At 43.7% G+C, this 18,273-nt stretch overlaps 1 long non-coding RNA gene across 1 annotated transcript in view; it reads right to left on the minus strand.

Annotated features, from left to right (window-relative positions):
- The window catches only part of LOC148773897 (uncharacterized), a 57,480-nt gene that overhangs the window by 28,526 nt on the left and 10,681 nt on the right, over positions 1–18,273 (minus strand). The window contains exon 2 of the long non-coding RNA XR_016036456.1: positions 12,523–12,802. This is a non-coding gene — a long non-coding RNA (uncharacterized LOC148773897). The remainder of the gene's footprint in view (positions 1–12,522; positions 12,803–18,273) is intronic.

An 18,273-nucleotide genomic window follows, 5' to 3' on the forward strand; every position in this document is an offset into this window, starting at 1 on the left:
AAGGCCAATCCTTATTTGCGAGAAAGGTATAACAGAATATCTTAGCCAGGCCTACAAAGTAATATTATGACTATAGACTTCCTAAGTAGCTTAACAACAAGAAGCATCCTTCAATGTAATATTGACATTCCAATCTATTTGACCGTTTCAGTTCTCACTGAAAATTATTCAGGATCATCCTGGTGTCTGTTTTTAGCCTCCTGCGCATTTTATTTATCCTGAGTCACTGGCAGGCCTCTCTCATCCCTGAACACCGAACTCAGAGAGTATATATACTGGCAAAGCAAAGGAAGAGGTCTTAGAATTTGGCAGTCATTAAGACACAGGCCCGTAGCCCTCAACCTTTGTTCCACAGCACCCGTGATGAATAGTGCTCACATGAACAGCGCGCGTGGACTGTCCTAGGCTCATGTGACTTCCCAGTGTGCTGGGTCTCACTCCATTTCTTTCTTTTCTGTTTAAGAAAGCATATCAGAATGCAAGTAAGAACCATATGGTTATAACGTCACCACGGAGACCTTGAATCTGCTCTAATTTCCTTTTAAATATAAATCACTTTATTTTTTTTCCTTTCCAGCAGCTCCACTCTGGTCTGTCCAGTTTTTGATTGTTTGTTTTTATCTTATAAACAACAGAAAATTATTTCTCACAGCTTGGGAAGCTGGAAGTCCAAGGTCAAGTTGCCAGCATGGTCATGCTCTCTTGAGTGCCCACTTCATGGTTCACAGACAGTGCCTTCTTGCTGTGTCCTCAGACAATGGAAGGAGCTAGAGGTCCCTCTGGAAACTCTTATCTAAGGCACTAGTCTCATTCATCGGAGAAGGCAATGACAAGCCACTCCAGTACTCTTGCCTAGAAAATCCCATGGATGGAGGAGCCTGGTAGGCTGCAGTCCGTGGGGTCGCTATGGGTCGGACACAACTGAGCGACTTCACTTTCACTTTTCACTTGCACACATCGGAGAAGGAAACGGCAACCCACTCCAGTGTTCTTGCCTGGAGAATCCCAGGGATGGGGGAGCCTGGTGGGCTTCCGTCTATGGGGTCACACAGAGTCGGACACGACTGAAGTGACTCAGCAGCAGCAGCAGCAGCAGTCTCATTCATAAGGGCCTTACCCTCATGAGTTAAGCATCTCCCAAAGGTCTCACCTACTGACAGCTATCATCTTTGGGGGTTAAGATTTTAACATATGAAATTGGGGGAGGGAGGGCAACAGACACTTTGGCCTGTTTAGTTTTGAGGGTGCAGTCTGTAGAAGCCTTTAGTAGATGAGTGGCATGATTATATTTGTGTTTTAGAAATGCAAAATGGCAGCTGTGTAGAATTCTACTGCAGATTTGGGCAAGAGCTACTGGTGGCCTAAATTAAGGTTGTGGCAGTGAGGATAGAGAAGAAAGGCTAGACCTGATAACTGTTAAGGAGTGGGATGAGTAGAATGATTGAATATTGAGGTGGGGGACAGATGAGAGCAAGGGAGAAGGTACAAATAAAGCCAGTGTGCTTGAATGACTGGAGGAATAGTAATGCCACTAAACAGGAAAAGGGTCAAAGACAAGGAGCGGCTTTCGGATGGGAGAGGACACATTTTATTATGTATGTATGTTAGGTTTGAGGTTCCCAGGGGAAGTCCAGATGTCAGTTACAATGTCAGAAATACATGTCTAGAGATTAAGATCCTGGAGGAGGGCATGGCAACCCACTCCAGTAATCTTGCCCTGAGAATCCCACGGACAGAGGAGTCCTGGTGGGTTACAGTCCATAGGGTCACAAAGAGTCAGACACAGCTGAAGCTACTTATCACGCACATAGAGAGTAAGATAGACATATACATATAAATTTAAGGATAATAGGGTTATAAATGACTGCAGTCAAAAGAGTCGTGTATGAGGTGAAAAGAAAACCGATGAAGGACGAAATCTGGGAATAGTAATATGAAAGGACAGACCAATGAAGGAAGAAGATGGGCAAGAAAGCTGAGAAGAGAGATGCTGAGATCCATCAGAAGAATGAGGAGAATGGATTGTCATGGAAACCAGGAGAGGAGAAAATTCCAAAAAGAGAATAGAGTTTGATGATGTCAAATACCTCAGAGAAAACAGGAGGAACGATGGCAAGTATTTACTGCTCTTGGCAATAAGAAGGTCATTGAAGATCTTTTAAAAGGACGTCTAAGTGCATGTGGTGTGTCTATTGGAGTTCTGTGGGTTCAAGCGTGAACACGAACTAAGGAGTAAAAGGGAGCAGAGTTTGATGATGAAGGAAATAATAAATAACAGTGATAACTAACACTTATTGACTGCTTATTCTGTGTCAGGCACAGTGCCTGACATATAACTTCTCATTTCATTTTACAAACCATGTACAATTATAATTCCCCTTTATACACCAGCAACACACTATGGAAATTAAATGAGTTGCTGAAGATCACTCAACTAATAGGCTGTAAAAACATGATTCAAATTGAATACACGTATATGTATGGCTGAGTCCCTTTGCTGTCCACCTGAAACTATCATAACATTGTTAATCAGCTATACCCCAATACAAAATAAAAAGTTTAATAAAAAAAGAGATTCAAACGTGATTGAACTGGTGCTGACTGGTCCAAAGCCCAAGGTCTTGCCCAATACAGTGGAGCTGGGAGATAAGGCAGGGTCAAAGGATACCGTTGTTTATCCAGTCATAAGATTATAAGTGGAATACTTCTTTTGAAATGATACATTTAATTTTTAATAATGAAAAATCACACAGACAAATAAAATCAGAAATAGTTTCCTTGAATTGTCACTCTGATTTCATGTCTGGAACCAATTGATAACTACTCTGGTTCTTTCAATGTCAAAGCTTTGCACTCAGCCAGCCAGCTAGTCAGTCATTAACACAAGCTGAGCACACGTTGTACAGGACGGTGAACCTGAATTGGAATTAAGACGTCAACCTCAACTTCACGGACTGTCTAGGAAAAGCAGCAGGTGAAATACAGAACAGCAGGGAAGGAGGGCTTGAGACCCACCTCTCTGTTTCCTACCTGTAGTAGAGGCAGCCCAGAAAAGCGTTTTGGTTATAGTATCCTTGTGGGGATCCAGGTCCATCCTTGTGTTGGCCTGGAATCTGTTTCACACTGGGACTCTGGGTTCTCCCTGAAAAAACTTGAATTCTCAGTTGTATTAAGAAAGTGGACTCCCTGAGATCCCCTGGTCTCGTGGATCTCCCATCATGTGCCAGATGCTCTGAGCCAATGATGATAAGAAAAAAGATAAAACCACTCTGACCTCATTTACCATCCTGCAATCCAAATATAATCACACCTGATTTTTTCCCTTCACTGCTCTCCCCATATATCTCCATTAGCAGAAAGTCCAACGTCTCGTTTGCCTGAGTTATTTAAGAATTCCAGGGAGTTCCCTGATGGTCCAGGGGTTAAGAATCTGTCTTGCGATGCAGGGGATGAGGGTTTGATCCCTGGTCAGGGAACTCAGTTCTCACATGTCGCGGAGTCACTAAGCACGTATGCTGTAACTGAAGAGTCATTGCTCTGCAGTGAACAAGCCCACATGCCACAACGAAGACATAACTAAATAAATTAATACTATTATTCAACATAGCTAAATAAATGAATATTTTTTAAAAAGAATTAAAAAAAAATGAATTAAAAACATTTCCTCGGTCTAAAGGGTTATAAGCTGTTACCAAAAGCCAGGTTGAAAGAGAACTGGTGAGTCAATCAATTCAAAAGTTTCTTTGTTCTGAGTCTGCCAAACTGGGTCCCCACAGTCCCTTCATCATCTACTGGGACTGTCTATGGTGGACGTACTGCTGTTGCTAGTCAAGATATTGCCCTGGCCACATGGTGCACCAAGGTTTGCCTTCAAGATTCAGCTCCTCAGTTCACTGGATACACAAGTCCATGTATTCTGTCATAGCTTCCTGATGGCGTCGTCAGAAAGCTTTGCTGGCCCCATCCCTTTAGGGGCTTCCCAGGTGGCTCAATGGTAAAGAGTCTGCCTGCCAATGCAGGAGACACAGGTTCGATCCCTGGGTTGGGAAGATCCTTTGGAGGAGGGCATGGCAACCCACTCCAGTATTCTTGCCTGAGAAATCCCATGGACAGAGGAGCCTGGTGGGCTATAGGCCATAGGGTCGCAGAATCAGACACTACTGACCTACTAAACAACAGCTAGGTTTCCCATTCAGTTCAGTTCAATTCGGTCACTCAGTCGTGTCCGACTCTGTGACCCCATGAACCGCAGCACGCCAGGCCTCCCTGTCCATCACCAACTCCCAGAGTCCACCCAAACCCATGTCCATCGAGTCGGTGATGCCGTCCAACCATCTCATCCTCTGTCGTCCCCTTCTCCTCCTGCCCTCAATCTTTTCCAGCATCAGGGTCTTTTCAAATGAGTCAGCTCTTCCCATCAGGTGGCCAAAGTAGTGGAGTTTCAGCTTCAACATCAGTCCTTCCAATGAACACCCAGGACTGATCTCCTTTAGAATGGACTGGTTGGATCTCCTTGCAGTCCAAGGGACTCTCAAGAGTCTTCTCCAGCACCACAGTTCAAAAGCATCAGTTCTTCAGTGCTCAGCTTTCTTCACAGTCCAACTCTCACATCCATATGTGCCCACTGGAAAAACCATAGCCTTGACTCATTACACAAATAATAACAGCTGTCACTCATTTGGCTGATACGGCACTAGTACTTTACATGCATTATCTCATCTCTCTTACAGAAGAATTCTGAGTCCAATAATGGAGTTAAAATATACAGAAATTATAGTATAAGGAAGAATGTGAAAAAAACTACAGGAGTGAGGTAAGTGCAACGCACCAAGAAAGCTTAGAGAAGGGGGAGCTTATTTCCAGCCAGCGGGGCTCATTCAATCAAACTTAAGCACATAATTATTGCAAGGTTTTTACATCCTGGTCTCAAGAATTTCCCAGATGAAGAGAAAAAGGACAAGGAAACAGATCATCTTGACAGCATGATGTCAGCTGATGCAATCTGGCCATCAGGGCAGACTGCTCGGAAAAGGAGGCATGTGAGCTACAAGCGCTAAAGGTTTGGGGATCTTCTGAACAGATAAGCTTGGGGATCCCTGATATCCCACAGTTGCATCTGGATCTCATTACAAGAGCTCCATCCTCTAGAAGAGAGAGAGAAGGGAGCGGTTAACTTCCCCATTGAATTCTTCTCGAAGGCCCTCATTTTGAAGCTGTTAATGGTAACCAGTCCTTCCTCTCTGTGCAACTGGCTTTTCTCCCACTGAAGATTGCAAGGCAATCTTTGTACTTAACTTCATTCAGTTTGTGACCTCCTCTCCAATTTACCAATTCCGATTCACATCCTCCATCTTTTCTCCCACTGAGAAGAAACAGCTGACTTTTGGACTTCCAAGCCTCCTGGAAAAAGGCCAAGCTTCCATAAACTCCAGAAATATTATTGTGTGAATTAAACTGTTCACATGGTATCAGCCATGCAGTTACTCCGACGTTTATTTTGGAAAATATTACATTCGGAAAATGGGAAGCATTCCAGAGCATTCTCTTACCTTGAAATATCAGTAGACACAAGGGTATTCAGAGATAATTTCTTGTTCAAAAGTTAGCAAACAATCTGTACAATTAGACACATAAAACTGCCTTAAATAACATTAGTTAAGGGCTCTGGGGTTTAAAAGATTGCCTATAGAATATTTGTAGAGAAATTTGGGGCAAAAGGCTCCAATTCTAACTCACTGAAGTAAACTTTCAAAATGCCTTTGAGTTGGTTAAATCCCAGTTGGCTCTTATTGCATATTTCGCTTCCAATCACTGATGATTAGACCTTGCTCAATTTCACATTTTCCAAGCTCTTACATGCTTCAGACTTCATCCTTCTGACTACAAGAGGCAATGAGTCTAGTGCTCCAGTGAGATCTCCAGCTAAACCTGAAGACCCGAGGGACATGTCCATCTTTCCCTTCCTTTCCTCTTCCTTCCATCTGTTTCTCCTCAGCGTGATCATGCAGTGTTAAAGCTGTGAGAGGAGTGCCGAGGATTCGCTGTCCCAGGGAGACCTCATTGGTGCACCACTTTCTTTGATGTGGCTCAGTTCCCAGAGTCTATGATGTGTTTGCAGTGGCTCCAAGTGAGACTGGAGGGTCTTGAGAAGACAAGTCCTGGAATGATGGATGGGTCGCCGTCCATCTTATATGTTCTTTCAAGCTCTGAAATTTGATAATACCTGAAACTCAACATTGCCTATGATCCCATTTAAGAAAAAGAAAATCCAGTGTGTGTGTGTGTGTGTTTATGTGTAGATAAATAAAGAAAAAGTAGGAGGACACACCCTAACAGATGACAATGCTTAGCTTTGGTTTCCCAGGTGGCGCCAGTGGCAGAGAATCCCCACCTGCAAATGCAGGAGACGCAGAGATGCGGGTTAAATCCCTGGATCCGGAAAACCCCTGGAGGAGCAAATGGCTACCCACTCCAGTATTCTTGTCTGGAGAATCTCATGGACAGAGGAGCCTGGCGGGCTACAGTTCATGGAATCTCAAAGAGTTGGACATGACTGAGCATGTATGCATATTTTAAGCTCTGGGAAAGGCCATGTAATGAGATAGGAGTAGTAGCAGACTATTGATTAACATACATCACTTTTTTTTAATATATTACCAATTTATTTATTTAACGTGTGAATAAACACAAAGAAAAAATGATTTAAAGTAAAAAAATTTCGAAAGAACTAAATAGAATTTGATGTAGTAGTATGTAAAACTTTCCAAGAAATGTTAAGTTAAAAATAGCAAGTGTAAAGTCATATCAAAAGTTCAATTTAGGGGAAAAATGCAAATATACCCACATGTAATTGGTAGTATATGCATAGGAAAAATCACAAGGAAAATAGAGTAAATTATTGCTGTGGTTATTTATGGGAGATGGAAAAGGGGATGGGAACTTTAACTTTCTACATTGGGTAGAATAGTCAAAATGTTAAATATTAGCATGTATTGATTTTTCTAGCAAACAAATTGTCTGAATAGTATTATGCCCTTATGTACTTGACATTGCCCTCTAAAGACTGACCAAATTGGCTTCAATGGGCCAACATGGAACACCACATTGACTGATCAGAACTGCTAACTCACCTCCCAACCCAAATGATAGTGTTCATAGGAGGTTCTGATACTTAATAAAGATCCTAGCTTTCATCTGTACCTACCTTAAATAAGTAGTTCCTTCTGCTACAATTCACTTCTTCCCCTGGTAAACTCTTATTCTCCTCCTTTAAAACTCAGCTCAACTATTCAGTTCAGTTCAGTTCAGTTCAGTTCAGTTGCTCAGTCGTGTCCGACTCTCTGCAACCCCATGAATCACAGCACACCAGGCCTCCCTGTCCATCACCAACTCCCGGAGTTCACTCAAACTCACGTCCATAGAGTCAGTGATGCCATCCAGCTATCTCATTCTCTGTCATCCCTTTCTCCTGCTTCCCCCAATCCCTCCCAGCATCAGAGTCTTTTTCAGTGAGTCAACTCTTCACATGAGGTGGCCAAAGTATTGGAGTTTCAGCTTCAGCATCAGTCCCTCCAATGAACACCCAGGATCGATCTCCCTTAGAATGGACTGGTTGGATCTCCTTGCGGTTCAAGGGACTCTCAAGAGTCTTCTCCAGCACCACAGTTCAAAAGCATCAATTCTTTGGCGATCAGCTTTATTCACAGTCCAACTCTCACATCCATACATGTCCACTGGAAAAACCATAGCCTTGACTAGACGGACCTTGGTTGGCAAAGTAATGTCTCTGCTTTTTAACATGCTATCTAGGTTGGTCATAACTTTCCTTCCAAGGAGTAAGCGTCTTTTAATTTCATGGCTGCAATCAGCATCTGCAGTGATTTTGGAGCCCCCCAAAATAAAGTCTGACACTGTTTCCACTGTTTCCCCATCTATTTCCCATGAAGTGATGGGACCAAATGCCATGATCTTAGTTTTCTGAATGTTGAGCTTCAAGCCAACTTTTTCACTCTCCTCTTTCACTTTCATCAAGAGGCTTTTGAGTTCCTCTTCACTTTCTGCCATAAGGGTGGTGTCATCTGCATATCTGAGGTGATTGATATTTCTCCCGGCAATCTTGATTCCAGCTTGTGCTTCTTCCAGCCCAGCGTTCCTCATGATGTACTCTGCATATAAGTTAAATAAGCAGGGTGACAATATACAACCTTGACGTATTCCTTTTCCTATTTGGAACCAGTCTGTTGTTCCATGTCCAGTTCTAACTGTTGCTTCCTGACCTGCAAACAGATTTCTCAAGAGGCAGGTCAGGTGCTCAACTATTAACTTTCCCTAACTCCCTGGAATGAATTAGTCATTTCCAATTTGCTCCCATAGTATTTATGCATACCTCTGCTTCCATAAGTTATTCCATGTATTCTAGTTCTATTTTCAACAAGTCTCCTCTTCTGAACTGATATCTCCTCAGAGCAGAGGTGGGCTTCCCTGGTGGCTCAGACAGTAAAGAATTTGCCTGCAATGCGGGAGACCTGGGTTCCATCCCTGGGTCTTGAAGATCCCCTGGAGAAGGGAATGGCAATCCATTCCAGTATTCTTGTCTGGAGAATTCCATGGACAGAGGAGCCTGGCAGGCTATAGTCCATGGGGTCTCAAAGAGTTGGATACAACTGAGCAACTAACTCTTTCAGTTTCACAGAGCTGGGGTGAAAAGTCAAAGTGTTAGTCGTTCAGTTGTGTCCAACACTTTGCAACCCTATGGACCATAGCCCACCAGGCTTCTCTATCCATGGAATTCTCCAGGCAAGAATGCTGGAGTGGGTTGCCATTCCCTTTTCTAGGGGATCTTCCTGACTCTATGTACCTGCCTTGGAGCTTAAAATAATGAACAGTACTTAGCTAGTGTTCAATTGATTTGTTTCCTCAGCCCACCCTAATATAAGACTTTTAAAATAAAGGGATGGAGCAAAAGCAAAACCAATACCCAGTTGTGGGTGTGACTGATGATAGAAGCAAGGTCCAGTGCTGTAAAGAGCAATATTGCATAGGAACCTGGAATGTTAGGTCCATGAATCAAGGCAAATTGGAAGTGGTCAAACAGGAGATGGCAAGAGTGAACGTAGACATTCTAGGAATCAGTGAACTAAAATGGACTGGAATGGGTGAATTTAACTCAGATGACGATTATATCTACTACTGTGGGCAGGAATCCCTTAGAAGAAATGGAGTAGCCATCATGGTCAACAAAAGAGTCCGAAATGCAGTACTTGGATGCAATCTTAAAAACGACAGAATGATTTCTGTTCGTTTCCAAGGCAAACCATTCAATATTACAGTAATCCAGCCCTATGCCCCAACCAGTAATGCTGAAGAAGCTGAAGTTGAATGGTTCTATGAAGATCTACAAGACCTTTTAGAACTAACACCCAAAAAAGATGTCCTTTTCATTATAGGGGACTGGAATGCAAAAGTAGGATGTCAAGAAACACCTGGAGTAACAGGCAAATTTGGCCTTGGAGCACGGAATGAAGCAGGGCAAAGGCTAATAGAGTTTTGTCAAGAGAACGCACTGGTCATAGCAAACACCCTCTTCCAACAACACAAGAGAAGACTCTATACATGGACATCACCAGATGGTCAACACCGAAATCAGATTGATTATATTCTTTGCAGCCAAAGATGGAGAAGCTGTATACAGTTAGCGAAAACAAGACCAGGAGCTGACTGTGGCTCAGATCATGAACTCCTTATTGCCAAATTCAGACTTAAATTGAAGAAAGTAGGGAAAACCACTCGACCATTCAGATATGACCTAAATCAAACCCCTTATGATTATACAGTGGAAGTGAGAAATAGATTTAAGGGACTAGATCTGATAGATAGAGTGCCTGATGAACTCTGGACGGAGGTTCGTGACATTGTAAAGGAGACAGGGACCAAGACCATCCCCATGGAAAAGAAATGCAAAAAAGAAAAATGGCTGTCTGAGGAGGCCTTACAAATAGCTGTGAAAAGAAGAGAAGCGAAAAGCAAAGGAGAAAAGGAAAGATATAAGCATCTGAATGCAGAGTTCCAAAGAATAGCAAGGAGAGATAAGAAAGCCTTCCTCAGCGATCAATGCAAAGAAATAGAGGAAAACAACAGAATAGGAAAAACAAGAGATCTCTTCAAGAAAATTAGAGATTCCAAGGGAACATTTCATGCAAAGATGGGCTCGATAAAGGACAGAAATGGTATGGACCTAACAGAAGCAGAAGATATTAAGAAGAGGTGGCAAGAATACACAGAAGAACTGTACAAAAAAGATCTTCACGACCAAGATAGTCACAATAACGTAATCATTGACCTAGAGCCAGACATCTTGGAATGTGAAGTCAAGTGGGCCTTAGAAAGCATCACTATGAACAAAGCTAGTGGAGGTGATGGAATTCCAGTTGAGCTATTTCAAATCTTGAAAGATGATGCTGTGAAAGTGCTGCACTCAATATGCCAGCAAATTTGGAAAACTCAGCAGTGGCCACAGGACTGGAAAAGGTCAGTCTTCATTCCAATCCCAAAGAAAGGCAATGCCAAAGAATGCTCAAACTACCGCACAATTGCACTCATCTCACATGCTAGTAAAGTCATGCTCAAAATTCTCCAAGCCAGGCTTTAGCAATATGTGAACCGTGAACTCCCAGCTGTTCAAGCAGGTTTTAGAAAAGGCAGAGGCACCAGAGATCAAATTGCCAACATCCGCTGGATCATGGAGAAAGCAAGAGAGTTCCAGAAAAACATCTATTTCTGTTTCATTGACTATGCCAAAGCCTTTGACTGTGTGGATCACAATAAACTGTGGAACATTCTGAAAGAGATGGGAACCCCAGACCACCTGACCTGCCTCTTGAGAAACCTGTATGCAGGTCAGGAAGCAACAGTCAGAACTGGACATGGAACAACAGACTGGTTCCAAATAGGAAAAGGAGTGTGTCAAGGCTGTATATTGTCACCTTGCTTATTTAACTTATATGCAGAGTACATCATGAGGAACACTGGGCTGGAAGAAGCACAAGCTGGAATCAAGATTGCTGGGAGAAATATAAATAATCTCAGATATGCAGATGACACTACCCTTATGGCAGAAAGTGAATAGGAACTCAAAAGCCTCTTGATGAAAGTGAAAGAGGAGAGTGAAAAGGTTGGCTTGAAGCTCAACATTCAGAAAACAAAGATCATGGCATCTGGTCCCATCACTTCATGGGAAATAGATGGAAAAACAGTGGAAACAGTGTCAGACTTTATTTTGGGGGGCTCCAAAATCACTGCGGATGCTGATTGCAGCCATGAAATTAAAAGACGCTTACTCCTTGGAAGGAAAGTTATGACTAACCTTGATAATATATTAAAAAGCAGAGACATTACTTTGCCAACAAAGGTCCATCTAGTCAAGGCTATGGTTTTTCCCGTGGTCATGTATGGATGTGAGAGTTGGACTGTGAAGAAGGCTGATCGCCGAAAAATTGATGCTTTTGAACTGTGGTGTTGGAGAAGGCTCTTGAGAGTCCCTTGTACCGCAAGGAGATCCAACCTGTCCATTCTAAGGGAGATCGATCCTGGGTGTTCATTGGAGGGACTGATGCTGAAACTGAAACTGCAATACTTTGGCCATCTCATGCGACGAGTTGACTCACTGGAAAAGACTCTGATGCTGGGAAAGGTTGGGGGCGGGAGGAGAAGGGGACGACCGAGAATGAGATGGCTGGATGGCATCACCAACTCTGTGGACATGGGTTTGAGTGAGCTCCGGGAGTTGGTGATGGACAGGGAGGCCTGGCGTGCTGTGATTCATGGGGTCGCAGAGAGTTGGACACGACTGAGCGACTGAACTGAACTGAACTGAATTGAAATCTGATGGACCCCGAACATGGTTATTTTTTAAAACTTTTTTTTTGAAGTATAATTGTTTCACAATTTTGAGATACTTTCTGCTGTAAAACAAAGTGAGTCAGCTATATGAATAAGTACATCCCCTCCTTCTTGGACCTCCCTGCCACCCCAGCCCATCCCACCCCTCTAGGCTATCACAGAGCCCCGAGCTGAGCTTCCGGTGCTTTACATCAAGTTAGCACCAGCTATCTATCTTGCACATGGTAGTGTATATATGTCCATCCTAGTCTCCTAGTTTGTCCCACCCTCGCCTTCTCCCGCTGTGTCCACATGTCCATACGCTACGTCTGCATTTCTATTCCTGCCTTGGAACTAGGTTCATCTGTACCATTTTTCTAGAGTCCACATATATGCACTAATATATGATACTGGTTTTTCTCTTGCTGATTTACTTCACTCTGTATGACAGGCTCTATCTAGGTCCATCCACATCTCTACAAAATACGGCTATTAGCAGAATCTCCTGGGAGTGCATTTACAAACCCAGGCACCAATGTCCCCGAGAGCGACCCTCAATTCCAATCTCCCAGATGGTTCTTCTTCCTCCCCCTCCTCCTCTTCCCGTTGCTTTGCTTCCTGAATGGTTCAGTCCAAAGCCATTACCTGGCTCTGAACAAAGTAGGCATCCATGTGGTGGTAGCGGGACAGAGACCCGGTGTGGGGTGACAAAACCCAGGCTGGATGCTGGAGCCTCAGCAGAGTGAGGAGGGCATTTAACAGGGGATCACGCAGAGGTGGCCGGGGAGTGTCAGAGCCTAACAAAAGGGTGTCCCTGGGAGGAGTCCAAGCAAGATGAGAGGCCCCTCAGTGCAGCATTTTCCTGCTTGGGTGGAGCATCTGTGCCCAGAGGGGTGGGGAGAGTATCCACAAGGGTGTTCGGGGCCTATGAGAAGAAAAAATTAGTAAATAAGTGTATTTATCACTGGGAAGTCTCTTTCTGTCACAGAGTTACAAATATGGAAGTGGAGAAAACTAGAATGAATCTTCTGGTGTTGGATGAGAGTAGGAAACTCCCATGGTTTTCAATATAGAAACAGACACAGAAACAAATACAGGTTTAAATGGTGTGCATATATAATATACAGGAATGGGTGTGTTTATCTATCTACCTATTCCTTAGCCCTTTTACCCAAAGGGCTTGAAAATAGCAACACCTCAGGAGCAAGGAGCATCTTGATTTAGTATCTCCATTTCTAAAAGTTCTATGCAGGATTGGCTGATTTCAGTGCTGCGGTGGTGAAAGTAAAAAGTGAACCTGGACATATTGTACCAAAAAAACAAGTCAAAGAATAATGACTGAAAAGCACCCGAGCCAGTTTGAAGGAGTTCTCACTGGACATACCTGGGACAATGGGAGCATCAAAATAAGTCAGGATAGTAGTGGGTTATCTATAGCTCACTGAATAAAATCAGAATCCACGAGTACATAAATTAATACATAAATAATTTGAAATTTTGATGAGAAACCAGATATTTACATAATCTTGAGGCTCTCTCTCATTAAAAACTTATTAATTACAGAGACAGAAAGAATGACTTCATAGTGGACAGTTTGGCAGGCATCATCTTAAACAAGTCATTAAGTACCCATACCGGCAACGGGACATGGCAAAGTCATGTACCACCTGATCAGATGTGATGAGAACATGGCATCACTTCTATGATATTCCCTGCTCAGGTGTATAACCCAAGTCTAATCATGAGAAAACGTCAGCCAAGTGAACTAAGGGTCATTCTACAAAGTAAAAGGACTAATTTTAAAACGTCAAGGTCATAAAATCAAGGAGTGTCTGAGAAACTGTTTTCAAAGTAAGGAGACTGAAGAGACGTGGCATAAACACAATACATGATTCCATTCTCTTTTACTTTAAATGATGTTTTATGAACAAATGGCAAAACTTGAATGGGGTCTGAGCAGTAGAGATGATATCACATTTATATATAACATGATGATATTACATTTCCTTGTTCTGATGGGTTTTCTTTGGCTATACAGTAGAATGTCCTTTTTTGTAGGAAAGAATAAAGTATCCGGAAATAAAAGAAAACAATTTAAAAAGAAAAAGTATTTAAGAGTGCTAGGGCACCATGTCGGAGAAGGCAATGGCAAGCCACTCCAGTACTATTGCCTAGAAAATCCCATGGATGGAGGAGCCTGGTAGGCTGCAGTCCGTGGGGTCGCTAAGGGTCGGACACGACTGAGCGACTTCACTTTCACTTTTCACTTTCCTCTTTCACACATTGGAGAAGGAAATGGCAACCCACTCCAGTGTTCTTGCCTGGAGAATCCCAGGGACGGGGGAGCCTGGTGGGCTTCCGTCTATGGGGTCGCACAGAGTCGGACACGACTGAAGTGACTTAGCAGCAGCAGCAGCAGCAGCAGGGCACCATGTTGGAGAAGGCAATGGCAACCCAATCCAGTACTCTTGGCTGGAAGATCCCATGGACGGAGGAGCCTGGTAAGCTGCAGTCCATGGGGTCGTGAAGAGTCGGACATAACTGAGAGACTTCACTTTCACTTTTCACTTTCATGCATTGGAGAAGGAAATGGCACCCCACTCCAGCGTTCTTGCCTGGAAAATCCCAGGGACGGTGGAGCCTGGTGGACTGCCGTCTATGGGGTTGCACAGAGTCGGACATGACTGAAGCGACTCAGCAGCAGCAGCAGGGCACCATGTCAACAACCAACACTTGAATGATTCAGCAAAGTGAAGTTATTTGTGATCTTTTTGCAACTTTTCTGTAAGTTTGAGATTGTTGCTACTGTTTCCCTAAGTCATGTCCAACTCTTTGCGGCCCCATGGACTGTAGCCCACCAGGCTCTTCTGTCCATGGGGTTTTTCAAGCAAGAGTACTGCAGTGGGTTACCACTTGCTTCTCTAGAGGATCTTCCTGACCCAGGGATTGAGCCTGCAGCTCCTACTTTGGTAGGTAGATTTTTTACCACTGAGTCACCTGGGAAGCCAAGTTTGAGATTTTTCCAACTAAAAAGTGAAAAAACTTTCCAGGTGAGTCCAGGGATCTCTTGTGGAGCACAAGTTTCCCAGATGATTCTACTGTTCTGCATTGGAAGTTACTGGGCTAAACAATGTGAGTGGGTCCTTATTAACTTGGGTATTCCTTTCTCACAAGGGCTTCTTTGTCATATAAGAGGGCTTGGAAAAAATATAGATTCTTAGGTCCAACTAGAAGCCCACTGGATCAGAATTTACAAAAGTAAAGCCTGGGGTATTTTCATTTATATTAAGTAGCTCCTAGGGGACTTCCCTGGAGGTCCAGTGGTTAAGGCTCTGTACTTTCACTCCAGGGAGCACAGGTTCAATCCCTGGTCAGGCAATTAAGATCCCACGGTGCATGGTGTGGCCAAAAAAATTAAAAATTAAAATAAATGACTAGGTAGTTGTTCAGTTCAGTTCAGTTCAGTTCAGTCGCACACTCTTAAAAAAAATAAGTAGCTCTTAGGATCAGAGATGTTTTGGAATCAATAAAATTCATCATTGCGATCACGGAACATTTTCTCCAAGGCATGCAGGTGTGTCAGTTTAGTATTAAAATGGTGAACGATGTTTGTTCATCAAGGAAGAGGAGGTGCAGAGCAAGCTTTCTAAATTCTACTGCCAAGGAAGGGCTTTTGTTGTCCAGGCGTCAACAGAAAATTGTGGCTGGGAGAGTGATGGACCCGGAGGTTACCTACACAGACACTTTAGCTGAGGACAAGAAAGGGTTTGTTGTTTGGGAGAGGAATGAAAATAGCACTTTCATATTTTTTATGGTTGAAAAGGAAAGTGGACTGGCCTGTGATGGGATCCCAGTACTAGAATTTTCATGGTTTTGCAGTCTGTGAAGGGCTGACTCCTGAACTGGTTTTAGTACGATCATGTAATTGCTGCTGGGGCTGGAAGGAGGATGGTTATGCGTGATTAAAAGGACTGAGCACTAAATACCACTACCTGGGAGATCTAGCGAGGGCTGTTCTCTGTCGACCAAGGGAATGGAGTCTCTTACAAAGTCACCTTCCATGGAGGTAACATGCTGGTTTGTGCAGTGAATGGGACCAGCCTCTGACTGTGCCTGGCCTACAATGGGGGACCAACTTTCAACAACAATGCCTTGAGGCATCATGGACTAGCATGGATGCTTAGATACCAGGGCTCTTCTTAACCTGAAGAGGAACTTCCTAAATGAACAATGTATACCCTCTAGGGTTCCCAGAAGATCTAGAACAGTGGTCCCCAAACTTGAGATCCATTTCATGAAAGACAATTTTTCCTTGGGGGGGAAGTGGGGGAAAGGCAAATGGTTCAGGCAGTAATGCTGATGATGGGGAAGAGCAGATGAAGCTACACTCGCTTGCCAGCTGCTTACTTCCTGCTGCGTGGCCCAGTTTCTAACAGGCCATGTACCAGTGCTGGTCTGAGGCCCAGGGGCTGGGGACCCCTGACCCAGAAGGAGGGAAAATGGCCCTAAGGAAGTAACACCAGATTCCACACTAAACTCACATGAGGGGGCATCAAGCCATTTTTCTCTTTGATTAGGAGAATTGAATATATAATCCTAGTTCTACCTTGAGCATGAAGAAGCACTTTATACCAGCTGCGTTTCATTGGATCCACTTTGAATTCTACCATGCTGTTTGGCACGTGGTGGAATCCAGTACATGATTACTAATAAATGGATAAACAGCTCATGATGATTATGATTTCAACAGATTTGGATGCAAACTCCTTTTAGGCTTGGTTTTATAGTCTGCAAACCTTATGTTAAATAGGTTACTAAGATACAGACTTTATTTTATAGTGCATTCCAGATGCATATACCCAACCTCCCAGACCTCACCAGATTATGATTAAAAATGAGGTCAGGTTTACCCTGTAATGTCCAAATTACTGTAGCTCAGACGTTCATCATGTCTGATGACAGGCAGTCTCATCATTTATGAGGTTCCTCTCTACATCTAGGTCTTTGCGCTTTGCAGTGGTTCACGTGCTCCACAAATCCATACTCCACAAACCCCGGGCTGTGATGTGTTTCCAGCTCCCTGACTGCCGCCTCTCACCTCCTGCAAACCCACGATTGAAGCCATCACAGTTATGCTGGCCTCAAGGGAAGTCTCTTCTTCCCTTTACTAAATGTTCCCAAGGATGGACACAGATCCTTCCTTTCATTTCCCACCACATGATAAGGACTAGGCTACAATGTTTAGCAAAATTTGATTAAAAGATTCAGGATAAGAGAAAGGAATGCTAGGGACTTCCTCAGCAGTCCAGTGGTTAACACTTTGCCTGCCAGTGCAGGGGGCACAGGTTGAATCCCTGGTGGGGGAGTTAAGACCCTACTTGCCTCTTGGCCAAGAAGCCAAAACATAAAACAGAAGCAATATTGTAACAAATTCAATCAAGACTTTTAAAAAAATGATCCATATCAAAGAAAAAAAGAGAGAGAAAGAGAGAAAGGAAGGATAAAACATGAATTTAAAATGGCCGTGAGTTCTGAACGTGCTAGGAGGCAGACAGCCAGAGCTCAGGCTGTTGGTGGCCATGGAGGTGCCTCTTTGCCTAGTTCCCAGGCTTGGGCTCTCTGGCACAGGATGCTTGTTTTCTCCCTTTGGGAGTGACCTCTGGCGAGTCCGCTCTACCAATAGTCAGGCCCCCATTTCCAGAGGCCTCAGGAGAAGACCGCATTTCTCTCTGCAGTCCCTCCAGCTTCAAGGCTGCCCCTCCTACCCCCGTTTCCTGTCCACTTCCTCTGAGGAAACTCCAGCCGTCCCCAACTCGCGGGGTCAGGTCCGCTCCTATGGCCTCTGAGAGATCATCTCAGCAAAGCAAAAGATCCAATAGGGCGACATTCCCCGCGTCTGTGTTTGAGTATTACCACATGTGAGATAATCACAGGCCCGTCTTTTTGTACTAAGCCTCCACCAGTCCCCGTTTATTTTCCTGGCATTTTTCTCCACATGGAGTAAAAACCCAGAACTGTAGCTTCCCTGTCATCCCAAGCTCCTCACTCCCCCGTCTCCTGTGAGAAACTCCTTAAACAGGAAGCACAAGCCATCTCTACGAAAATAAACAATCCCATACAAGCTAAGGGAGTTTACACACACACCTTAAAGGAAATATTTCTCCAAAGTCATGTTCAACTGCAGAGATGTATCCCCACCCATAATCAAGGCAACTTTTGATACCATGCTACAGAAAAGTTTAGGTTCCTGGAGTTGGAGCTGTCAAATTTCCATTTCAGAATTTGGTCCGGTTTAGTACAGAATATCTGTGCTAAGGTGTTTTAGTCGCAACCCCATGGACTGTAGCTCTCCAGGCTCCTCAGTCCATGAGATTCTCTAGACAAGAAGGCTGAAGT

The sequence above is a fragment of the Moschus berezovskii genome, chromosome 25, assembly GCF_049115385.1.
Source record: "Moschus berezovskii isolate FMDL1 chromosome 25, NW_MosBer_1.0, whole genome shotgun sequence".
NCBI classification, from domain to species: Eukaryota; Metazoa; Chordata; class Mammalia; order Artiodactyla; family Moschidae; genus Moschus; species Moschus berezovskii.